Source organism: Sturnira hondurensis, unplaced genomic scaffold (genome assembly GCF_014824575.4).
Source record: "Sturnira hondurensis isolate 20B ecotype Veracruz unplaced genomic scaffold, ASM1482457v3 Scaffold0006413, whole genome shotgun sequence".
In the NCBI taxonomy this organism is placed as follows: Eukaryota; Metazoa; Chordata; class Mammalia; order Chiroptera; family Phyllostomidae; genus Sturnira; species Sturnira hondurensis.
The window spans coordinates 26,834,372-26,846,647 of NW_028079044.1; the positions used below are offsets into that span (position 1 = coordinate 26,834,372).

At 39.7% G+C, this 12,276-nt stretch overlaps 1 long non-coding RNA gene across 1 annotated transcript; it reads left to right on the forward strand.

Annotated features, from left to right (window-relative positions):
* Positions 1 to 8: 8 nt before the first annotated feature.
* On the forward strand, positions 9 to 11,326 carry LOC118988562 (uncharacterized). Its single transcript, XR_005066804.1, has 3 exons — positions 9 to 522; positions 10,356 to 10,426; positions 11,214 to 11,326. It is a non-coding gene; the product is annotated as an uncharacterized LOC118988562 (long non-coding RNA).
* The last annotated feature ends 950 nt before the right edge of the window (positions 11,327 to 12,276 follow it).

Genomic DNA, 12,276 nt, shown 5'->3' on the forward strand with positions numbered 1-12,276 from the left:
CGCTGCGTGGGGGGGCGTGGGGGAGGGGAGGATCTACTCGCCAGTGGCTCTCAGAGTAGTCGGGTGGGACAGCCCCGCCTTTCTTACACCCCGCCCCGACATCCACCCGGGAGAAGCGTTAACCCGTCAACACCGCGGTGGGCGGTGCGCCGGGCTTCCGGGTTCCTCGGCACTAACGACCCTACACGTGCACGGCAGCCTGGGCCCCCTCCGGCCTCAGCCAGCCCGACTTCGCTCGCCCCCGCCCCTGAGGAACGCCGGGCCTGAGTGGACTGGCGTGATCCCATCCAGGCCCAGTATCCGAAACGTGCGTGAAAGGAGCCAAGGCTGGCTTTCCCCTTCTCCTACCCGGACCGTACTACGAATCCCAGCGGGCAGCACCGCCCCGCGCGTCGGCCGCAGGAGCGGTGCCTGCTGGGAACTGGAGTCCCCAACGGCCGCGGCGCCCGCTGACCCTAAGTGGTCGCGGGTCCTGGCGGCCCCCAACCGTCCTGGCGCTGAACCCCGGTTGCCACCCCCGCGGTGCGTTCAGTAGAGTGGGGGAAGGGAGGGGTTTGTGAGTCCTCGTCCTTTGACTTTCTGTCTAGCCTTAGATTTTCCTCAGCCTCTCCATTGGATTCTGTCGTTGGGCAGTGGCTTTAATTTGGGAAAGCTGTTTTGGGGTTTTTTCCGCTTCCCTTGTTAAAGTAAAGTGATCACTATTAATTTAAGATGCCAGGTTGGAATCATTGATTCCTGCTATTTCTACCAGAAGTTTTCTTTGAGGCAGAAGACAGCACTCGAGAAAAATCGTTTTTCCTTAAAGTATGAGTCTATCACAATTTTACATGGCACCACAGACTTGCAACCATTTAGGAAATAGTTTCAGACGCAGTAGTACCAATGTTTAAAACAGCTTCGTACATTAGTTGTGGCCTTTAATAGGGCTGGTAAATTTAATGAGTTGATAGCCGTAGAAAATGCCGGTTAATAGCAATGACTATGTCAACATACAAATTCCCACTTTAAAGTAGTATTTAATAGTTTTTAAAGGACTTGCATAAACATTCTACCATCTGTTTCCTTCAGCGATCTTCTGTGGGACGTGGAGCAAGTAGTAATTTATTTTACTGTTAAGGGAACGGTCTCAAATTGCCAGTGCATTCTTTAATTCAATAAACTTCAGTCCACATCAAATAAATTGGCAGGTAGGGACTAAGCATTATATTTTCATTTAATTAAAAATTAAATCAGCAAAGTCCTATGTAAGTGCTCTTTTACCCCTATCTTGGTAGGAAGAAGATAGTATTTCTGAAAAACATGTTGCCTAATGTGATTTATTAAGCAAAAAGAGCAAAAATCTTAGGACTGTGCATTAAGAAGACACATCTATCACTAGATTAATCATGCGATTTATTAGGATTCTGGTTAAATACAATGTATCACTATATTTATAGAGTACCGACCAAACGGGTAAATGAGGAAGGTGGATGACAGGCTAAAACAAATTCCTGTCCTCAACAGGCTTAAGATGAGTTCCTCTGGTAATTATAAATATAAGCACTGAAATCAGTATAATAAGCATCCAATCCCAGCATTTTATCTATGACCATTTTCTCTTAGATTCTATCTGCTTTCTTTAAAAGAAATGGGAGGGTACAAAGCCCATTGTACTTTTAAAGAAAACAAGATTTCATTTTAGTATTTTAATTAAATTACTGAACAGAGACATGAAGAACCAAACAGAGGTAAAAGAAGGGTTGTACTCAATTAAGAGGTGAAGGGAGATCACCTCTGATAACTTGTAAATTTAATTACACCGAGTTAAAACCATCTAAACCATGCATAATTACTAAGATTATCTATCCAGGGGGTTTACATATACTTATGGTAGAGGAAGATGAGGGTACAATTTCTGGTGGACCTCACTAAAACTTGATTGTAAATAACAAAGTTTAAAAAAGTGGTTTGCTTGGAATCTAGAAAATTTTGTCAGAGAACTGGAGTTTGGCAAGCACTGTGTAGGGTGGGTTTGAGCCCTCCAGTCACTAGAAAGGGCTTACTAAGGTTTCACTAGGGCTAGGATTAATTAACTCTCAAAAGACCTCCTTGTTATGAATCCTTTTGAACAAGCAGCTTCCCGATTGATAAGTCTAATTAACAGCTAAGCTTCCATAGCACCCTGACACAAGAAATGGATGCCTTGTATGGTAGAGAGAATTATTCTAGTCACTAGAAAGATATACCAGTTCTTTGCAGATTAATAAATCCTTTGGAAGGAAACTGGTCATCAGGACTCTTACGCAGCTGTGGTTCTTGCCATTCAGGGCCACTGTTATATTTTAGGGAGGTGCAGCTGAGTATGTACAAAGGAGACTAGAAGCAGAGTCCATCCCTGAGGGGAGGGTGCTGCTGGTTGAATCAGGAGGAGTTGGAGCCCATCTCAGTTGGAAACAGAAGCGGGATCTGGAACTGGAACCAAGAACCTGTTCCCATGGTCCATCGATCAAGTCACCTCTTAATCGCCAACCAGCTCATTTCTCTCAGATTAGAAACTTCTCTGATCAAAAAAAGAACAAAAAACCAAACTCTCCCTAATGGCATATTCTTCTCTAATTTACTCTGTCACAGCCAAACTTGTTATTTCCACTTCTTGTCTCCCCGTAATTCCTCAACTCCTCTTACACAATTAATTCCTCCCACATCTACTCAAACTACCCTTTCAACAAGTCGTCAATGATTTCTCTTCTCTTTGATATCCAGTGGACTTTCTTCAGGTTCATTTTGTTCAATATCCACAGAAACTGGCCCTGTTTTCCTCCCTCTTTTTTAACACACTCTCTTGGTTTCTGGGCTACAACTTCCTGGTTCTGCCCAGCTCTCAGACTATTCCCCATCTCCTAGTCACCCTTCCTAACCACCAGATTGGGCTGGGTACTCTTCGTTTGAGCTTTACCTTGACCATCCCTCTGCCACTACATTTACCACATTATTTTAAAATAGGCTGCTTATGAGCTGTCTCCCAAAATAACTTGTAAGCTCTAAAATGGAGCCTGTGTTCCGTTTATCTGTATTCCGACCACTGAGCACAAAGTCTGGCACATTGCAGATGTATCGTTGTTGTTTGTTTCTCATTTAAATTTAACCACAGGGAAAAGGCCAACCAGGCTTGTGGACTGACCACCCAAGGATTGGGGTTAATTGGGAGCTCTCAGCCTGAAGTGCACATGGGTACCTAGGGCTATCCTTGTTCAAGTTCAGACCAATTGGCAGCCTGCCACAGTGCACTACTTCTAAACTCCACAGGCAACTGGAAGGAGCACTTCCTAACATGCTGGCTTGTTCCAGTGCTGTGCTGGTAAGTACTAGTACTCAGAGTCAGGCAGGGAGGGACAAAGAAGGACTGCTGGTAAAAGGAGTTTCTGGGCCACCAAAGCTGAGAACACTGTACAGTGGCAGCCCCATTAATGTTCTGTCACCCTTCAAGGGCCATCAGCCTCATGCTTTGACTTTAGCAGTATGATAGCTTCTGATAGAGGTAGTTAAGACTACAAATAAAAGAAGATATACTATTTGTCCATTCCTTTTAGCTTTTTGATTCACTATCATTTTTCTGATCATTTCTTTTTGGTCTTAAAAATGTGCTATCTATGTTTATCTGGCTTGTCTGTGTATATCTAATTTTAGATTGAGAAGCTGTAGGACAGAATAATGTCTTTTTATGTGCAGCATCTCACTGTGGGGGGCTAAGAGTGTCTAATGACATCAATACCATTCAATTAACCTGTTTTAGCAAACAAAAGGTAGAGTTTTCTGAAGAACTTGTTCACTTGAACTTCACTAGAGATTTATAAATAATTTTCAGGCTATATCCAGGATATATTCAGAATATATCCAGACTACAGTGTTTCACGTAACGTATGACAGAGTCGACTGGACTTTAGGTCACAGCTGAGAGATGTATCTGGGCTGAATCCTAAGAGGATATAGCAGTCCCTTCCCAACTGAAGGGAAACACTTTATTTTGATTCTTAAGACAGAAAAATATTAAACAATGCTCATGATAAGACCCAAACTATCCAGTGTTTAAGAAGATTAGCTATTTGCTTCACTAGATTTATAGGTTGGTGAGGAACACAACACCTATACAAATTTGTAATTCATCATGCCCACGATCAGAAAGATTGCCTATAGAAGAGTCCTCTTCACATTTTATGGGTTCTTCCATATGTATTACATATTTTCCTCATATCAACCAAGAACAAGGAAAGGAATTTATAAAAGTTTTAAATTGGTTCTGACATTGTGTGTCAGATGATGTCACAACATTAGTGCTGAGAAAATGACTGCAGAATAAGATCCTGCAACTGAGACCTACGTAGGGTCATAAACATACAACTGTTTTGGGAGAAAAGGGTAATTAAAGGCTATGTTGTAGAAGAGAGTAAGAAACTCAGAGAAATCTCGGAACACTTAGATTTGTAATAAAGTGCTCTTCTAATGGCATAGCCATCGGTATAAAACCAGTATGTCTGTTATAATAACATAGGGAGCACTACAGGGGTATGGGTGTACTGTAACGGGCATGCCGCTATCTGCCAAATAGGATCATCATGAGACCCGAATAAGATGCTGTGTGTAAACAAACATTACATTGTGTACAGTGCTACCATTTATTAACTCATTTCTGTAAATATAACTACACATTGATTTGGCAGATTATAAATCTAAATTGATAGCAGAAGTAGTAAACAGATACAAGTACATACACATATAGACATGGAAAAAAATACAACTGCTACTGTTGTAAACTAACTCGGAGGACAGAAAAATGCAATGGCAACATTGAGACAAGGTAAACATTAGATGGATAACAGAAAGAAAACCCTAATTTAAGTCAATTGCCTTTCTAAGGTATGAATTGTGTGTGGAGGGGTCAATGTGAGAACTTTGAAATGGATTATACACTAGAACCATGGTTCCTAAGGCACAAATAACCCAATTACATAGGGTATAAAGAATAACAAAAGTACATTTAAGATAGAAGAAATTTTATTAACATTAAGAGCTAATGTTTATTGAGCGTCAACATGCCTCCTTATCACCACTCTATCGGTTGTAAAACTACAATATTGTAAATGAGGAAACTAAGGCTTAAGATGTTGAAAAATTTATTCAAACACAGGCAAGTTTAAAAGATGAGGTCTTTCATCTGAGAATTGATTGGGGCAGTACTTGAAATAATGAGAGGAAAAGGCATTGTAAGGTGGAGGAAATAATATCAAGAATGTCATGGAGGTGAGGATAAGGAAGATGTGTGTGTGTTTTGTTTTTTTTAGAGAGGGAGAGAAATATCGATGTGATGGAGAAATAATGATCAGTTGCCTCCCGTAAGCACCCCAACCAGGGACCGAACTGGCAACCTAGGCATGTGTCCTGACAGGGCATCAAACCAGATGCCTTTCACTTTTTGGAATGAGGCCCAACTAACGGAGCCACACCAGCCAGGGCTCAGTGGGATTTTGTTTGAAAGGTAGATTGAAGTCACTTTCAAACTGAGGTCTCTGATAGGTGACTAAAGGGCAACTATTCTGGGCTGGTGATTAAAAAGGGGTACATACACACACACACGCACACATACTTCCTTCTTTCAGTATGTATTTACTGAGTGATAGAACCTTGGAGAAGCTTGGAACACTGCAGATACAGAAATGGAGAAGAGAATCTCTACCTTAAAGAATGTATAATGACAGTACCACTCAATTCACCTGTGTGTGGATTTTTTTTAATCATAGTGAATGGATTGGATTGCAAAGTTCTCTAAAATAAATCAAGAGATTTATAAGTAACTTACAATAATTTTTTTAAGATTTTATTTGCTTTTAGAGAGAGGAGAAGGAAGGGAGAAAAAGAGGGAGAGAAACATCAAGTGTGGTTGCCTCTTGAGTGCCCCCCACTGGGGACCTGGCCTGCAACCCCAGCATGTGCCCTGACTGGGAATTGAGCCAGTGAACTTTGGTTCGCAGGCCAGTGCTCAATCCACTAAGCCACAGCAGCCAGGGCCCTACACATAATTTTAAGTTACTTCTCTGTAGGATTACCTAGAGTAATTTATAATATACCTTATTATATAAAATAAATCAGAGTTGTCTGGTTTCATGAGGTATTTAAGTCTAACATTAAGAGGCCCATCTGATGTGAACGATGAGGGAGTATTACAACTCCCAACTGAAGGGATATACTTTCTGGAGGCCTCTATAATGGTACAATATTACATGAAGTACATATAGTCTAATGAGGTGACAGACATGATTAGCAACAATTATAATGCAATACAATAAGTGGTATAGTAGTGGGGTTAGCACAAGGTGCTCTCGTACAAAAAGCAGGTATATTGAACTCAGCTTTGGGTGTTTGCAGCTAGAGGCATGAGAGGAGCAATCAGGTTGGATTTCGTGATTTAGTAACATCCACCATTTAGCAAGTTGACCTGGAAAAGGTCAGCACATAGTGAGACCCCAGGTCCAGGCCCACTAGCAATGTTACTCAGTGATGCTGCACTTCTCTGGGTTAGGCCCAGTAGAGAACTGCAGTGGATCTTATGAGTCATAAACCTTTCCTATATTAGTTTTGAAATCCCCCTGTCTATTTTGTACCTACCTTAGACTTAGGTACATATCTAACTTAGACTTCTTACTCCCTGCCTCTTTTCCTCCATTCTCCCCTTTCCCCCTTCCAACTGATAACCCTCTAAATGATCTCCATATCTATGATTCTGTTCCTGTTCTGGTTATTTGCTTAGTTTGTTTTTCTAGATTCAGTTGTTAATAGTTATAAATTTGTTGCCATTTTAATGTTCAGAGTTTTGGTCTTCTTTTTCTTAAATAAGTCTCTTTAACATTTCATGTAATAACGGCTTGGTGATGGTGAACTCCTTTCTTTACCTTGTAGGGGAAGCACTGTTTTTGCCCTTCAGTTCTAAATGATAGCTTTGCTGGATAGAGTCATCTTGGTTTTAGGTCCTTGCTTTTCATCACTTTGAACACTTCTTGCCAGTCCCTTCTTGCCTGCAAAGTTTCTTTTGAGAAATCAGCTGACAGTCTTATGAGAACTCCTTTGTAGATAACTCTATGCTTCTCTCTTTTAAGATTTTCTCCTTATCTTTAACCTTTGGTATTTTAATTATGATGTGTCTTGCTGTGGTCCTCTTTGGGTCCAAGTTGTCTGGGACTCTCTGTGTTTCCTGGACTTGTATGTCTATTTCCTTCACCAATGTAGGAAAGTCTTCTTTCATTATTTTTTCAAGTAAGTTTTCAATTTCTTGCTTTTCCTCTTCTTCTGGCAGCCCTATGATTCAGCTGTTGGTGCGTCTGGAGATGTCCCAGAGGCTCCTTATACTATTCTCATTTTTTTAAATTTGTTTTTCTTCTTGCTGTTCTGGTTGCTTATTTCTTCCTTATGTTCCAAATAATTTATCTGAATCCTGGCTTCATCCTCTCCACAGTTGGTTCCCAGTAGATATTTCTTTATTTCACTTAGTGTACCCTTCACTTCTTCCTCATCTTTTTTATGTTGTTGCCATACTCAATGAGTTCTTTGAGCATCCTGATCACCAGTATTTTGAACTCTGTGTCTGATAGGTTGGTTGTTTCATTTACTTCTTTTTCTGGGGTTTTGTTCTTTCTTTTATTTGAGCCATATTTCTTTGTCTTCTCAATTTGGCAGTCTCCCTGTTTCTGTGTATTAGGTAGAGCCACTTTGACTCCCTGTCTTAGTAGCATGGCCTATTAGAGAAAAAGGACCTGTAAATTGTGTGGGGCAGAGCCTTAGGTAATCGCCAGGATGGGGCAGCCTGCTTCACTGCTTTGTGCTGTATGTAGAGGGAAGACTATGAGAGGGGACAATGCTGCTGCCTGGCTTCTGGAGGTTTGCCTGGCACTCACCCCATTTCCAGTCACTTCACTTACTCCCTGTATGTGACTGGCACCCTTCCACTTACTGCCCTGGTGCTGAATCCCAGAGGGGTGGGTCTGCATACGCGGTAAGTCCGTGCAGGCCCTTTAAACAGTCTCTCCTGAAAATCGAGCAGTTTCTTCCACTGTCCCATCCCACACTGATTTTTACAGCCAGAAGTTATGGGGATTTAACTTTCTGGAGCTGGCTTCCTGAGCTCTGTGGTCTGGTCTGGGGCTGGGATGACTTGCTCCCAAGGTTTCCTTCCCGATTTTTATCCACCACACAGGAATGTGGGATCCCCCATTACTGCTTCCACCTCTCTGTGCCACATCTCATCCTTGCCTCTCCTGCCCATCTGGATGAAAGTGGCCTCTTTAAATCCTTGGTTGTTAGACTTCCATACAGGTCGATTTTCTCAATGTTCTGGGTGTTGTTTTGAGGTCTAGTTGTAATTCTTTCTATAGTTGCATGAGGAATCGAAGCATATTTACCTGTGCCTCCATGTTGACGAGAAGTCCTCTTAAGCCTACTTTTAATCTGTCAGAATTACTTAAGGTTTACACAGTAATACCATTGCCTTTTCACTAATAATTTTAAAACATTGTCCATTTCTTCCTCTACAAAATTCTATTTTTAAAAGATAATGTAAAGATAGCTTATCTTCCATTTAACTATTGAGGACATAATTTACATTTGAAAAACAAAAGTAAGAAACTGATAGCTACTACATTCAAGAATTCAGAAGTGTCAGTTGTCTGTCTGCTGATGCTCTTACATGGACAAAGACAAAAGGATCAAACCACATGCCTATAACTATTACGTAAGCATGCAGAATGAAGACTTATTACGAGCAGTAAAACAAACTGGCTGGACATCCTTAGTGAGATGCATTCTCAGAGAAAAGTGATGAAAAGTTTGAATGTTATGTAGTAGTTCTACTAGCATTAATATTTGTATTAATGTCATATGCTTTTATTATCAGATAAAAGAAATGAATGATTGTTCTAACTGTTAAGAATCCAACATTTTTATTTAGTGTGATAATTGTGTTTCATTGAATTATTAAAAAGGGAACTATAATTATAATTTGCATAAATAATTTAAAGTTGAAGTAACATGCTGTAATGTGAGAACTAAGTTGGAAATAATAATATAAACTAATAATATTTACTAAAATACATTTTTTTCTAGCTTTGTTCAATGAACTGGCCAAGGAACAGTAAACACTCCATCATCACAAACCTAATGATATGCACTCCTAATACCAAAATTATGGGGTCAAATATTATTTTTCACTTAAGGGAAACAACGTGTTTTAGAAAAATGGCTGATTCATGTCTGGATCTGGGAAGGTACAGGTGAATCTTGAAACATTTTAGGCCAGAAAGCAAGAATGCTTTAAAAAATAATGGTGTTGCATGGAAGAACACAGAAGCCAGTTTAAGGAGACAATGACTGGCTAAATTCTGTCAATTTGATTATCAAAAGGAAAACAATGGCTATAGTTATTTTAAATGTGTTAGTTTGTAAAAAGTTGAGTTTCTAATTATAGCAAAAATGAGAAAAGTTGACAAACTGCACTAAAGATGTTGAATATTGTAGAATCTCATGACTCACACTTACCATGTTAGTACTATTTGACTCACTGAGTCTGTGCAGAATATCAAATTCAGGAACTATCAAGTATGTTAGTTTTACTTAATCTAAGCTTACAGTTAGAAGAATAATTCTTAGCTCTTCACGCATAACTGCCAGTGTCTATACGAGTGCAAACTGATATTTTTGTAGTAACAAAATTGTATCCTAAACTGCCTTAGAAATACAATGCTGGGAGTTTTGATTGCACCTCAAAGTGCCATTCTAGTGTGCCATCTTGGGAAAATTAGTTTGGAATATGTTTGAGCTTTTGTATTCCCAAGTCTCTATGTATTGATCAGCTAAATTTTAGAGCTAGTTCATAACCCTGGTTGTATTTTGCATAGGACTATATAGCAAGCTGGCTGATAGAACTTTCCGTGATGGGAACATGTTCTATACCTTTGCTATCCAATAGGATAGCCATTAATCACATACAGCTAATGGCTGTTGAGCACTTGAAATGCAGCTAGTGGGCTGAATTTTAAATTTGATTTATTTAAATTAATTTAAAGTTAATAGACATGTGGTTCATGAATACTGTATTGGACAACATAGGTCTTGATCTTAAATCTCCTTTTAATTATATGGGATAAATTTAAGTTTACCCAGGAATACAAATTCCTTCCTACCAATTCTGGAGTATTGTGATTTCCCTTAAGATAAGGATGTATACTGAAAAAATTAGGATTTTGATTTTTTTAATAGGTAATACATTTGCATTGTTTAAAATATTAAAAATATAAAAAGGTAGATAGTAAGAATTTTCTCCCTCTATTCTCCAGCTACTCATAGGTGTGACCCATGTTACCAGTTTCTTATGTGTCCCAGAATACGTGATGAATACAACAAGTATGTAAGTACTGATAGCATGCCTTCACTGGGTGCGAGGGTTTTTCCTCTCAACTTAAAAGTATTTTAGGGACCACTTTGTACCAGTATATCAACAGTCTCCTTCCTTATGAGCGTATAGCCTTCAGAGTCTATTTTGAAGGATACCTGAAGGTGGTCTGTCTGCCTTCTTGACAACTGACGAAGTAGGTTGCATTTGTAATGTGAAGAATACAAGTTTCACAAGAAAAGTAAGAATAAAAACAGGTAGAACCTATGGCAGTGCCTACTTAGGCATACCACCCATGTGGAGGGTGGCCAGATTTAAAAATGCCTAGTTCTTTTCTTTTAAACTTATATTTTGAACCAAATCATGCTAAGCTTTGTGAGGTGATCCAGGATATTATATTATGATACCACTATGATTTAGAAAACATAATTATAATTTCAATAATATGTAAGCCTCTTTAGCCCCATTGCACATAGAGTAAAATCCGAACTTCTCACCAAGGCGTCCCAGGCTTTGCGTGACCTGGCTCCAGACTTGTGTATAATCACTAGGCTCCAACCTCATAGGCCTCTTATCACAGCCGGCCCCTTCTGCCTCTGGGCCTGTGCCTTCCCTCCTCTCTCAGTTTCTTTCTGTGGCTCTCTGCTTCAGCCTCCAACCTCAGTTTAAATGTCATCTCCTTCTTGATGTCTTTACTGCATGTGCCATCTATAGTGCTCTGTCACCGCAGCCCCCACACTACTACTATCTTCATAGCACTTACTATAACTTACAGTTATTTTGTTTATTTATTTTGTTATAGTTATTTTGTTTGTGATATCTCCCATTGGAATGTAAGATCCCTGATGACAAGGAGTTGATCTGTCTTCACCAGTGTACTTCAGGACCTAAGCCAGTGCTTGCTGTTTCAAACACTCCCTCATAATTAAATAAACATAATGAATTACTCTAAAAGAAACACTGGTTTTAGATGAGTTTTTAAAATTGCATTAATGTCTGTCTGGAGGCCTATTTACTTCTATAAGTAAGAGTCATTCAGTGTGTTTACATCACTAAAGCTACTTGCATCTGCTCCGATATGGCACCTATGAGGTGCTGCTGCTCATGCCATGATGCTACTTGCTCTTCATCTCAGTCTTTTTTTAAAGACTTTGTTTATTTTTAGAGAGGGGGGAAGGAATGGAGAAGGAGAGGGAATGAGACATCAATGTGTGTTGCCTCTCACGTGGCCCCAACTGGGGACCTGCCCTGCAACCTTAGGCGTGTGCCCTGACTGGGAATTGAGCTGGTGACCTTTTGGTCTGCAGCCTGCGCTCAATCCACTGAGCTACACCAGCCAGGGCTCATCTCACAGTCTTTTTGAGTCACTAAGTCAACATGTATTGGTCATTATGTCAACATGTCAACATTTATTAGCTAACTGCTTATCTCGTCATTAATGAGAATACACGTGCTTTATGCATGTAATAAGAATATGGTGCTTTAAAATTTGTAAAAAGTTTTTTACTTATGTTAATCTGATCTTCAAAAACCTCCTTTACCCTGTAAGGCATCTTCTGGCCATTCTACTGGTAAGGTTACTGGAATTCAGAAACAATTAAATTTGCTTAAAACAACATAACTGGTAAAACATGGAGTTAATAAGAAAACTTAACTCTTCCAAGTCAAACTTCTAAGTCCAAATCCTTGGGTTTTTCAGCCACACCACAGGGATTCCAACACTGTATTTGAATAAAACTTGCTAGTTTACAAAGTACTTCTACACAAACTATTTCATTTGATACTCTTTTACCACCCTTGTGATTCACAAGGTTGAGTAATTTCCGTACTCTCTTTAAGGAAACAATACACATGCAAAACCAAAG